This window comes from Chiloscyllium plagiosum, unplaced genomic scaffold (assembly GCF_037043375.1).
Source record: "Chiloscyllium plagiosum isolate Xiang-an unplaced genomic scaffold, Cpla_swu_hap1 HiC_scaffold_21, whole genome shotgun sequence".
Classification (NCBI taxonomy): domain Eukaryota; kingdom Metazoa; phylum Chordata; class Chondrichthyes; order Orectolobiformes; family Hemiscylliidae; genus Chiloscyllium; species Chiloscyllium plagiosum.
The window spans coordinates 77358933-77371106 of record NW_028270159.1 but is presented as its reverse complement, the minus strand read 5'-3'; the positions used below and the strand labels follow the sequence as shown (position 1 = coordinate 77371106).

The 12174-nt window shown below is 46.0% G+C and overlaps 1 long non-coding RNA gene across 1 annotated transcript in view; it reads left to right on the top strand.

Annotated features, from left to right (window-relative positions):
• LOC148146451 (uncharacterized) overlaps positions 1 to 11928 on the top strand; it is a 13513-nt gene extending 1585 nt beyond the window's left edge. The window contains exons 2-3 of the long non-coding RNA XR_015760821.1: positions 11021 to 11150; positions 11689 to 11928. This is a non-coding gene — a long non-coding RNA (uncharacterized LOC148146451). The remainder of the gene's footprint in view (positions 1 to 11020; positions 11151 to 11688) is intronic.
• The last annotated feature ends 246 nt before the right edge of the window (positions 11929 to 12174 follow it).

Here is a 12174-nt window from a genome sequence, read left to right as displayed (position 1 = left end):
TGATTCAGCTACTTATCGAATTTTGCTTTCAGTCCTGGTCCCCTCGCTATAGGAATGATGTTGTGAAACTTGAAAGGATTCAGAAAAGATGCACAAAGATGTTGCGAGCATTGAGAGTTTGAGATATCAGGAGAGGCTGAACTGGCTGGGGCTGTTTTCCCTGGGGCATGGGATGCTGTGAGGTGACCTCAGTGGTTGATACACCCGTGAGGGACATGGTTAGGGTGAACAGCCAGGGTCTTTTTCACAAGTTAGGTGGGTCCAAAACCAGAGAGCACAGGCTTAAGGTGTGAAGGAAAAGATTTAAAAGGGATGTGAGGGGCAATGTTTTCAAGCTGAACATGGTATGTGTATGGAATGAGCTGCCAGAGAAAGTGTGGAGGCTGGTACAATTGCAACATTTAAAAGGCATCTGATTGGATATGTGATCAGGTAAGTTTGAGAAGGATATGAGCCAAGTCCTGGCAAATGGGATGAGATTAATTTAGGATATCTGGTAGGCATGGACAAGTTGGATCAAGGGGTCTTTTTCTGTGCCGTACATTTCTATGACACTAAAAATTTAAAATTAAGATGAGTTTCTCTTTTATGGAGAGTTAGCAGAAGGTCAGAAAATTCTCCTTGGAGCTGAGAAGGTTAAGCAGTGATTTCAACGAGGAGCAGAATTGTTTCCAGGAAATTTAATTTACAGAGAGACAGCATAAGAAATTATTAACACTGTCACAATTTTTATGAACTACTTTCAGGTAACTGGCAAATAACGTGAAGATTATTTTACTCAGTAAGTTCTGAGCATCTGGAACAGTTTGATCGACAGCTGGATGCAGATTCAGTGGTTATTGTCAAAACAAATTTGCAATTTTCCTTTTTAAAGGAAGGATTTGGAGGGCTATGTCCAAATGGAAGGTGAGTTGGGACTGACTGGCACCATCTCCAGAGGGAGAGTGTACAGCCCCATTGGGTTGAAAAGTCCCAAGGTGAAAGATGACGTGTTCTTCTTCCAGGCGTCGGGTGGCTCGGATTTGGGTGTGGCTGACACCCAGGAATGACATGTTCTTGGCAGCGTGGTGCCGGAGGGGGGTATCTGAAGTTGTTGGCCACAGGGCGGTGGGCTTGGTTGGTGCATGTTCCCTGAAATATTCCACAAGTTGGCATCCTGACTCCCCACTGTAGAGGAGACCACATCGAGTGCAAAGGACACAAAAGGTGAGGTGTTTGGATGTGCAGGAAAATCTCCCCTGGATATGAGAGGATCCTGTAGTGCCTTCGATGGAGGTGAGGGGTGAGGTGTGGGCACAGGTGGCAAGTGAAGGTGCTGGGAGTGGAAGATAGTTTGGTGGTGAGCATGGATTTAATGAGGAAGCCACAGAGGGAATGATCTCTGGAATGCTGAAAGGGGTGGGGAGGGAAATGTATCTCTGGTGGTGAGGTCTGATTGTAGTTGGTGGAAATGGCAGACGATGATGCATTGTATCTGGGTGGAAGGTGAGGATTAGGGGGATTCCATCCTTGTTGCAGTTGGAGATGTGGGTGCCAAGGGCAGTGGTGTGGGAAGTGGAGGAGATACACGGGAGGGGAAATTGCAGTCCTTGAAATTAGAGGCCATTTGGTATGTTCTGAAGTGTTCTGCCAGCTTGCATCAAGCTTCACTGGAACACCGCAGTAAGCATGAGACAGAGATGTTGACCTGGGAACAGCCTTCTGTGTTAAAGTGTTGGGGAACTGGATGCTCCGGGTCTTCTTTGCAACAGAACGTAGATCATCAGTCGCCATTTCCACCACCGCTACTGAGATGCTACCAGGTTCCTGTCTCCTCCATTAACAGCTTTCCGCCCTCCCAGCCGGATCGTTATCCACTCTTTTGTCTTTCCAAATGTTCCAATCTCTCTTTGGGCTCTGTCCCCATTATTTACTCTTTAACCCCTATCTCCTGTATTCCAAAGATGTGCAGGTTAGGAGTATTGGCCCAGCTAAATTTCCCATAGTGTTCAGGGATATGCATTAGTCCGGGGAAATGGTGAGTAATAGAGTAGGGGAATGGGTCTGGGTGGGTGTGGAATTGTTGGGCCGAAGGGCCTGTTTCCTGTGGGGATTCTAATTTTCCCAGCTGCCATCGGTTCTGAGGAAGGGTCACTGGACTCGTGATGACCCTTGGTGTGTGCAGGAGGAGGAAACGGGAAAGGGGAGAGTGGCAGCAGAAACCGGATGAAATGTATCAGTGTAGACTGGGAGGGTTTAGTTACACTCTGTGCAGGTCGTTAGTCTGAATTAGAAACTCCTGGTCCCACGTTTGCAGCAAAGTGGAAGGTGGCTTGGTCCTCAGGCAGTGAGAGGTACTGGGTTATGGCTGCCATCTTTATCTGGGGCCAAGGTACAGCAAGGAGCATGCACGTGTCCTCTTCCTGGGTGGGGGCGGTGCGATTTGAAGAGGAGCATCCAACACATACCAAAAGAAGTGTTTGTCTTCACTATTCATCTTGCACTGACTATGAACTTTGTTTTGTTAATTCATTTTATAGGATTTTAATTGAGAATAATTGAGACTGGGATCTCAAAAGCAAGTTTCTACAGTCCACAGAGTCATCACGATCAGAATATCATTGGCATTTAACTGTGAAAGGAGAAAGGTTTGTCTGTTCTGTCTGTGGGAAAATAGTTTCAATATTTTTGTCAAGCAAAAAGCAGAACTATGTTCAGGTTCATGGTTGGATCACCCTCGGGGTATGTGTTTAATTCTTGGCCCTGCAGCTGTGGAAGGAGGTATTGCCCTGAGAGAGAGCACAGATTTATCCAAATTATACCTCGTCTCTTTACAGGAACTGTCAGATTTAGTCCCTATCATCCACTTTATGATGTTAACCTGTAAACTCCCTACTTCCAATTCCCTGCAAATTTCTCATTGAAATTCCTTGTGGACTCAAATTCCAGCACCATTTCAGGTGGAACGTTCCAGATTCTGACAACTGTCTGTTCATTCAGAAACTGCTGAAGTCCATTTTGACTCTGGGGTTACAAAGGGCTGAATTGAAAGATGAGATGCTGTTCCTGAGCTCCCATCGAGATGCATTGGAACAGTACAGGAGGCTAAGGGCAGTGTAGGTGTGAGCAGACAATGAAAATGACAGGGCTGCACTGTGAGGGCTGCTTGGATCAATGAGTGTGTTTTGGAGTTGGATGTAAACAGAGTGAGGTGAGGCAGGGAGAAGGTGAAGCTGAAACTCCGTTTTACTTCAGGCTATTCAGAAATTCACAGTCCCAATGGGAATCGTCAATTTGTCAGTGATACCTGCGGAGTATTTAAGTTTTTAAAAGTACAACAGATCAACTTAAGTAAAGATTTTTTTAGTATAATGGGTATGTTTGAAGTGACGGCTGGTTGCTCACTCATTTAAATTCTCTTAATGGGAGTAACTAGATGAATGTAGTGAGATGTTGTTACAGGAGACCGCAGAACCGTGGGACAATGCACAATGTGTCCATCTGCAGCTACTGAGAAACTGTTTTTCAGACCTGGAGCTGAGAGTGGACTCACTGTGGAGCAATACTGAAAATGTTATGGACAGCACGGTTAGTGAGTTAGTCACACTGCAGGGGAGAGTTGCACAGGCAGAAAGGGAATGGGTGACCATCAGATCAAGTAAAAGGCTCAGGAAGGGGGTGCAGGACTCGCCAGTGATCATTCCCCTTCTCAAACAGATATTGTGCACCGCTTGGGGATCTATAAGGTTGGGAACAGGTGGGGTGGTCTCTCAGGGGAAATCAGCAACAGCCAGGTTCATGACACCACAGATAGCTCTGCTGCACAGAACGGGAGGAGGGAGAATGTCAGAGCTATAGTGACAGGGGATCCACTAGTCAGGGTCAGAGACAGGCGCGTCTTTGGCCAAAGATATGAATCAAGAACAGTGGAATTGAACCCAGGTCCATTTATTGATAAATGCACAGACCAATAAAGGTCAGCGTCCCAAATGCAACCTTCAGCACTTGATCACCCTGAAGCTCTACTTTCCAGGAACTATGCACTGGTTCTGAGCTCTTCAGACGGATTTAAGGGGACAGAGAGAAAACAGGAACAGGGTTGTGTTGCAGTTCTATAAAATAACTGTCTCCCTCGCCTGTCGCTTTCTCCCCCCGCCTCGGTCTCCCACACCCCATCGTGCCTCCAACCCCACCGCAGGGAAAAGACCTTGTTTAATTACCCTATCATGCCCCTACTGATTTTATAAACCTCTATAAGGTCACACATCAGCATCTGACACTCCAGGGAAAACGGTGTATTCAGCCTCTCCCTGTAGCTCAAATCCTCCAACCCTGGCAACGTGCTTGTAATACTATTCTGGCCACTTTCAAGTTTCACAATATTGTTTTGATAGGAAGGAGACCAGAATTGCATACAATATTCCAAGATTGACCTAACCAATGTCCTGTAGAGCGGCAACATGACCTCCCAACTCCTGTACTCGGCACTCTGACCAATAAAGGAAAGCATACTAAACACCTTCTTCACTATCCTATCTACCTGCGATTGCTTTCAAGGAGCTGTGAACCTGCATTCCAAGGTCTCTTTGTTCAGGAACACTTCCGAGGACTATACCATTAAGTATATACACCCCGCTAATATTTGCTTTTCCAAAATGAAGCACCTCACATTTATCTAAATTAAACTCTAACTGCCAGTCCTCAGCACATTCGACCCTCTGATCAAGATCCTGTTGTAATCTGAGGTAATCCTCTTCACTGTCCACTACACCTCCAATTTTGGTGTCATCTTACTAATGCTTCCTATATTCACATCCAAATCATTTATATAAATGATGAAAATTAGTGGATCCAGCACCAATACTTTGTGGCACTCCACTGGTCACGGGACTCCAACCTGAAAAGCAACCTTCCACCACCACCCTCTGTCTTCTACCTTTGAGCCAGTTTTATATCCAAATGGCTAGTCCTCTCTGTCTTCTGTGAGATCTAACCTTGCTAACCAGTCTCCCATGGGGAATCTTGTTGAGCACCTTACTGAAGTCCATGTAGATCGTTTCCACCGCTTTGCCCTCATCAATCCTCTTTATTACTTCTTCAAAAAAGTTGACTCATGTTCATGAGAGGTGATTTTTCACACACAAAGCCGTTATTAATACCCAGGACATTGGGGTCTGCGTCACCCAATTATAGGCGTTAATATTCTGGATAAAGTTCATGTACACCAGCTTTGTGTTAGTGACTGTGTCTTGAATCTTGTTAATATCACCAATGCCAGTTAGTTCCTTTTGAAAGGCATTCCCTTCCGTCTGCTCTGTCTCCTCCATCCCCACCGTAGACAGTAAGTGGGAGGAGCTCATGGAGTTTCCATGTGAGTGAGACTGAGAAAATCTTCCCTTCATTCCACTAGCCCACCAGGAAACGGTAGTAGTGTCCTTACCTCTGAAACACGAGGTTTGGGTTCAAAGTTGAGTAACAGCATCTTTGAAGAGGCTGATTGGAAAACATGCCCAAGCTCCCAACTGTCCCTGCCTGAGCCTCCAAACAGAATCTTCCTGTAGTTTCTCTCCTGTCAGTTTCTCCCATTGCTCAGTTTGTCCAGGATCCCCTCCTGCTGCTGCACTGCTCCTGTCCCTCACTGAACTGTCCATCCCCAAGTGTCCTCCACATTCATTAATTGCTGACAATCCCATTGTCCCAATCCTCCAGCCCCGCCCCATCCACCCTATTGGGCAGCGGATGCTGTCAATCACCCAGGCTCCTGTGTGGTCTGGAGCATGCTCTGTAGGAGTGCCTGGATTCTGGATTAGTGGTGCTGGAAGAGCACAGCAATTCAGGCAGCATCCGAGGACAGGCCTCGGATTTTGCCTGTCCTCGGATGCTGCCTGAATTGTTGTGCTCTTCCAGCACCACTCATTCAGAATCTGGTTTCCAGCATCTGCAGTCATTGTTTTTACCTCTGTAGGAGGGGCAACCAGTGCACGGACGCAGTGCTGGCCAATTGTTGGCGTATGTGCAGTATGGGTCAGTGCCAGGGAGGGAGGCTGTGGATCTGTGGGATTAATCTGTCATTGTCTGCTCCCTCCCTTCTTCCCTCTGAGAACAGGACCCAGGGGAATGGTCCCAGCCCTGGTATCATGACAAGTGGTCGGCGTATCAGTGGGGGGAAGCATTTTGTAGAAAGTTATCAGAACTCGTGTGAAGATTCAGGAATATTATGGAAAGGAACAAGGATGTGCCAGCAATTAAAGTTCTAATGTGGTTCATTTTAGTTCAACCAGATATGATTTGGCCAGTATGTGCAGGCTGGTTCTTATCAGAGGGTCCGTGTTGGGGGAAATAAATAAGAGATTCCAGATTGGGGAAAAAAATCAGTTTGGGTCTGACCAGGAAGGAAACCCTGGGAAGTGGGAGGAGGACTCACTAACACCCAGGAGGCTCCGAGTCAGAGTCATAGACTTGATTAGATTAGATTTCCTACAGTGTGGAAACAGGCCCTTCGGCCCAACCAGTCCACACCGACCGTCGGAAGAGTAACCCACCCAGACCCATTTCCCATGGCCGATTCACCTGACCTGCGCATCTTTGGATTGTGGGAGGAAACCGGAGCACCCGGAGGAAATCCGCGCAGACACGGGGAGAATGTGCAAATTCCACACACACAGTCACCCAAGGCTGGAATCGAACCTGGGACCCTAGTGCTGTGGGCAGCAGTGCCATCGTGCCACCCCGTTTTTTTTGGTTCTTAGCCTGCAGGCAGGAGCTAGGGAGCTGAATTCAAGGAGAGGAGAGAGAGTGTGAGAACTGGGTGTGGAGGAAAGGAGTGAGGAGATTGGTTTGGTCTTCAGTTAACAAGAGAGAGAGGAATTGTGAGACTGAGATTTAAAGCTTTGGGGCAACAAGGAAACTACAATTTAATACTATCATTGTCTTATAAAGATCCACCCGGTATTAACGGTGGTATCTTGTTTTCTCTGTACGGTACTAAAATGGCGGATTTCCGGATGTGAAATTCAAATTGAATTTCATGTTCAGTTTTGATTTTTTACTTGATCCGTGCCGATCTAAATGTCATTGGCCTTTTCATGTGGAAGGAAAGGTGTGTATTCTGTCCATGGGCGAATATTTCAAATGTCAGTGTGTCTGGAAAAAAACACTGAGACACAGCCAAGTCCATGTTAGCGTGGTGACTGTGGAGAGAGATTTCATTTGTTTTTAAAAGTCTGAAAAATATGGCACATTTTCCAGGAACAATTAAGCTACAGATTTGTTTTGTATGAGGACAAGGTTTTAATTAACCATGCAACCAGAAAGAGACCAGGATAGCTGCACCATGGAACAAACGATGAAAACGGGATTGTTGTAAAGGAGTGAATGATCGATCATGGTTTGTAATCCATTGGCGTTGTCACATCGGTTCCAGCGCCGTGGGGAAATACTGGAAATGTGATGGATGCAATGGAGGTTTCAGTTATTAAACTGTAAAAAGTGCAGAAGAAATTTACAAGGATTTTTGCCCACGCTCAGGGGTCTGAGTTACAGGGAGAGGCTGGACAAGCGAGGATTTTTTTTGTTTGTTCAGAGCAGAGGAAACAGAAGGGGGGATCTTTTCTCGAAGTCTATATGACCATGAGAGGCATGGGTAAGGTGAATGCACTCAGTCTTTTGCCCAGTGAATCAAGGACTGGAGGGCATCAGTTTAAGGTTATAGGAGAAAGAATGAAAGGGAAGCTGAGGGGCAACTGTTTTACACAGAGGGTGGTATGTATGTGGACTGAGCTGCAAGTGGAAGTGGTTGTGGTGGGTACATTAATAAAATGAAAAAAAAAACATTTGGACAAACACATGGATAGGAAAGGGTCAGAAGCATATTGGCCAAGTGCATGGAATTCAGGTTTGCGTAGATGGACATTTTGGCCGGAATGGGCCAGTTTGGGCCAAAGAGCCAGCCTCTGCTGTAGGATGCTCTGACTCCAAGTATATTGACTATTTCTCCTGCTATCTCTGGTAGCACCCTGTGATGTATTTCATCTGAGCAAGGAGACTTGTCTACCTTTCGCTCCATTAGCTTGCCCACTTCTAACGCTTTCGTGATGATGGTTGTTTCTTGCTCCTCACCTTCCTCAGTTTCCTTATCGATTACTGGCATGTTCTTCGTAATATCCACTGTGAAGACTGACTGCTGTGTCCTCATATTCCTGAACCCTGCTGGGTAGGAATAACTAGGTATAGAACTCTGAGAGGTCTTCTTTGAGTCTTTATTGATGAAACATGGCAGTTACCTGGATAGTGTACATGCAGAACACCTCCAGGCAGAATCAGGTAACTCCCCGCCTGTCCGATGTGCCACTCCCATTCTTATACCTTTGTGGTTTGTGGTTTTGAATGGATGCTGTCTCTCAACATTATCTCCAAGGCAACGGCAGTTAAAAAGTCGAGTTCAGCTCAACACTTTGTGGTTAAATCACATACCTCTACCCCACACCCCTGTGGCTCAGTCAGGTATCTGACAGGCACTTCAGTTTCAGTGGGGCTGTCTGTCAGGATTCTGATGTGGAGGAGCCGGTGTTGGAGCGGGGTGGGTAAAGTTAAAAACCACACATCACCAGATTGTACTTCCAAATAAACCTGTTGGACTATAAGCTTTTGCAGTGTGCTGTGAGTTTTAACTTGGTCAGGATTATCTCTATGGTAACAGTTAAGTGCTTCAACAATTACACAGGCCATATGTTCCCCACGTAATAGGTTCCCCTCTAGCTGGGTAAACTGCTATTCTGGCCCTTGGATAGCTACTCAATCCCATCTCGCTTTCGGTGGATCTTTAAAGTTTTTCTTATCTCCAAGTTTCTCTGTGGTCTTTGCCAATTTGGATGCCTTCTGTTTCAATTTGATAAACTCCCTTATTTCCTTAGCCACCCATGGCAGATTACTAATTTTCCTGCAGTCCTCCCTTTTCACTGATATATACTTTTGCTGAGCAGTTTGAAAAATTCTTTGATATTCCTCCACTGTCTGTCAACTGTCCCACCCTAAAGTCTTTGCTTCCAGTCTACATTAGCCAACTCCTGCCTCATCCTATTGTAGGTCTCCTTTGTTTAAGCACAGGATCTTGGGATTGGATTTAATCTTCCCGCTTTTCTTCTGTATTCTAAATTCAGCCATACTTAACACATGTCTTTTATCAGATTACGAAGTGAGGCGATGTTACCTGGGTGTTTTAGTTTTCATTGTCAGAGTCCTTCGCTTTGTGATTAATTATAGGATAGATATTCAAAACAGAGTATTCTGCACGGTGTGAATGTACTACACAGTCTAAAACCATAAATCACTGTCTCTCCTCAGTTTACATGATTTGGAAATGCCGGTGTTGGACTGGGGTGACCAAAATTTTAAAAATCACACAACGCCAGGTATTGTCCAACAGGTTTAATTGGAAGCACACTACATTTCGGAGTGTCACTCCTTCATCATGATCCAATTAAACCTGTTGGACTATAACCTGTTGTTGTGTGATTTTTAACTCACCTCAGTTTAAAATTGCAAGATCGTTATCTCCCACATACTTCCTCACTATCTAAGTTTGGAACGCTAATCCACCTGACTATCCTGCTTTTTCCAAAAATCTCCTTTGGTGAAGGTGGTGAGTTTTGGATTCAGCTTTCCAGTTATTACCGTAAGAAGGAGAAGGTGAGGACTGCAGATGCTGGAGATCAGAGCTGAAAAATGTGTTGCTGGAAAAGCGCAACATCCAGGGAACAGGAGAATCGACGTTTCGGGCATAAGCCCTTCTTCAGGAATGAGGAAAGTTTGTCCAGCAGGCTAAGATAAAAGGTAGGGAGGAGGGACTTGGGGGAGGGGCGTCGGAAATGTGATAGGTGGAAAGAGGTCAAGGTGAGGGTGATAGGTCAGACTGGGGTGGGGGCGGAGAGGTCAGGAAGAAGATTGCAGGTTAGGAAGGCGGTGCTGAATTCGATGGATTTGACTGAGACAAGGTGGGGGGAGGGGAAATGAGGAGAATGTGGCTGAAGAGCTTCTGTGCAGAGGAGATGACCTGGGTGATGCAGTGAGAGAGGGACTCACTGAAATCTTTGTAGAGGGAGGAAGAGAGCTTCTTCAAGGAAGGCATCCTTGTAAGAGGATTCGCAGTAGGTTGAAGTCTTTGAGGAGAAAGTGAGGACTGCAGATGCTGGAGGTCAGAGCTGAAAAATTGTTGCTGGAAATGCGCAGCAGGTCAGGCAGCATCCAGGGAACAGGAGAATCGACGTAAGAAGATAAGCCCTGGGCACAGGAGAGGCAATGCAGCCCTTCCAACCAGCTCCACCATTTAATATGGTGATTGAGCTCACCTCGGTCTCAGCTGGATTTTCCTGCCTGTTCTCTCTCACCCTTCATCTCATTGCAAATTCAACATCTGTATCTCTTCAGTAAATTTGCTTATTGTCCTGGCATCCACTGCATTTTGAATAGGGAGTTCCACAGATTCACAGCACATTGAGATAAGTACATTCTTCTTCATGAGAATAGAATAGAGTCCCTACAGTGCAGAAACAGGGTATTCGTCCATGGAGTCCACACCAACCCGATAATGAGCATCCCATTCAGACTCACCCATTCCCTGTATTTCCCATGGTTAATAGCTTAACCTGCACAGGCATGGACACTGTGGGAATTTAGCACAGCCAATCCACTTAACCTGCACATCTTTTGACTGAGAAATGAAACTGGAGCACCTAGAGGAAACTCGCACAGACACGGAGAGAAAGTGTAAACTCCACACAGTTGCCTAAGGCTGGAATCAAATCCAGGTCACTGACGCTGTGAGTCAGCAGTGCTAACCATTGTGCCACCTCTGCTTAAATCATCTACTCCTATTAACCACCCCACGCCCCAGTTGTCTGAATCTATATTCCTTACATCAGAAAATCAGGTTGTGGAAGCAGATGTCTCAGTAAAACCCAGTGACAGTCCATATATTCTGTGTGTCTGAATGGGGATCCTACACACAACACCCTCCAGTCCACACTTTTCATTTTCTTTCCAGAGATATGACTCCAGTGGCTTCATGGGGACTACAACTCCCACAATCTCTGAAGCAGGGACCACACGTGTGTGGGGAAACCCGGCTCTGTACATGTATAGAATGTGGGCGGGTTTTGGAGCATGTGCTTTGGGTAAGTATGCTTTGCGGAAAGTATTTCACACTGTGTGATTGGCTGGAGGAAGAATGCATCTGCTTATAGTATTGATCAGTTGGGGGTCAAAGTGTCACCACACCCATGGAGGACCATTCTCCATCCCCAATTCATTGTAATAGTGGGAATCAACTAATGGGAAACAAAGAAGGATCTGACCCATTCTCCCAGACTGAAGGTTCCTCTACTGTCCAGGATCTGCCACCTCCCTGTCTGTTTCCTTTTGTTACATTCTGCTGTTACATTATTGACTTGCAGCAACTGAAGGGAAAGGAAGTGAATGCAGAAAGGGTGCAGAGTCTAACCAGGGACGGGAAGTGGTGGCATAGATCTGTTTATCAGCAACTCCCGTGAGAATGGGGAGGGTGTGCATTAGGGGGTAGTAGAGTCAGAATGGTGGGAGAGAGTAATTGGGTTGGAGGGTTATAACTTTGGGGGAAGAAAGGGGAAAAGATATTCCAGAGAATTGAGAATTGTCTGCTCTGAATTTCTAATCTGTACATAATACTTTATACAGGGTGCTAGATGGTGAAGATTTGCAGACTGAAATATCAACATCATGTGCGGATCGTGATAACGTTAACCAGCATGTGAAGAACCAAAGATGGAGAATCACACGGCCAAAATCCTGCAACTCTCTCCCTCCCAGCATTAACGGTCTATCTGCGCCAAATGGACTGTGAATGGTACGAGACAGCAGCTCACTACCACCTTCTCAAGGGTAACGAGAGATGGGGAATAAATGCTGGCTGAGCCAGTGATGCCCATATCCTGGAAACGGTTTCTATCTCTAGTTGCCGAAACCCAATTGATGTTACTGCAGGAGGAAGAGGGAGGTTGAGTGCATCCTCCAGGAAGAGCACCATCACATTACTCCCGCCTACACCCACACAGTAACACAGCAACGTCACTGGAACAAAAGGCAGTGAAGCCAAAGGAGGGCTTAGATATAAACCATCAAAGGAGATTGGAACACAGCAGGAACAGGAGACTGAGCTGGATG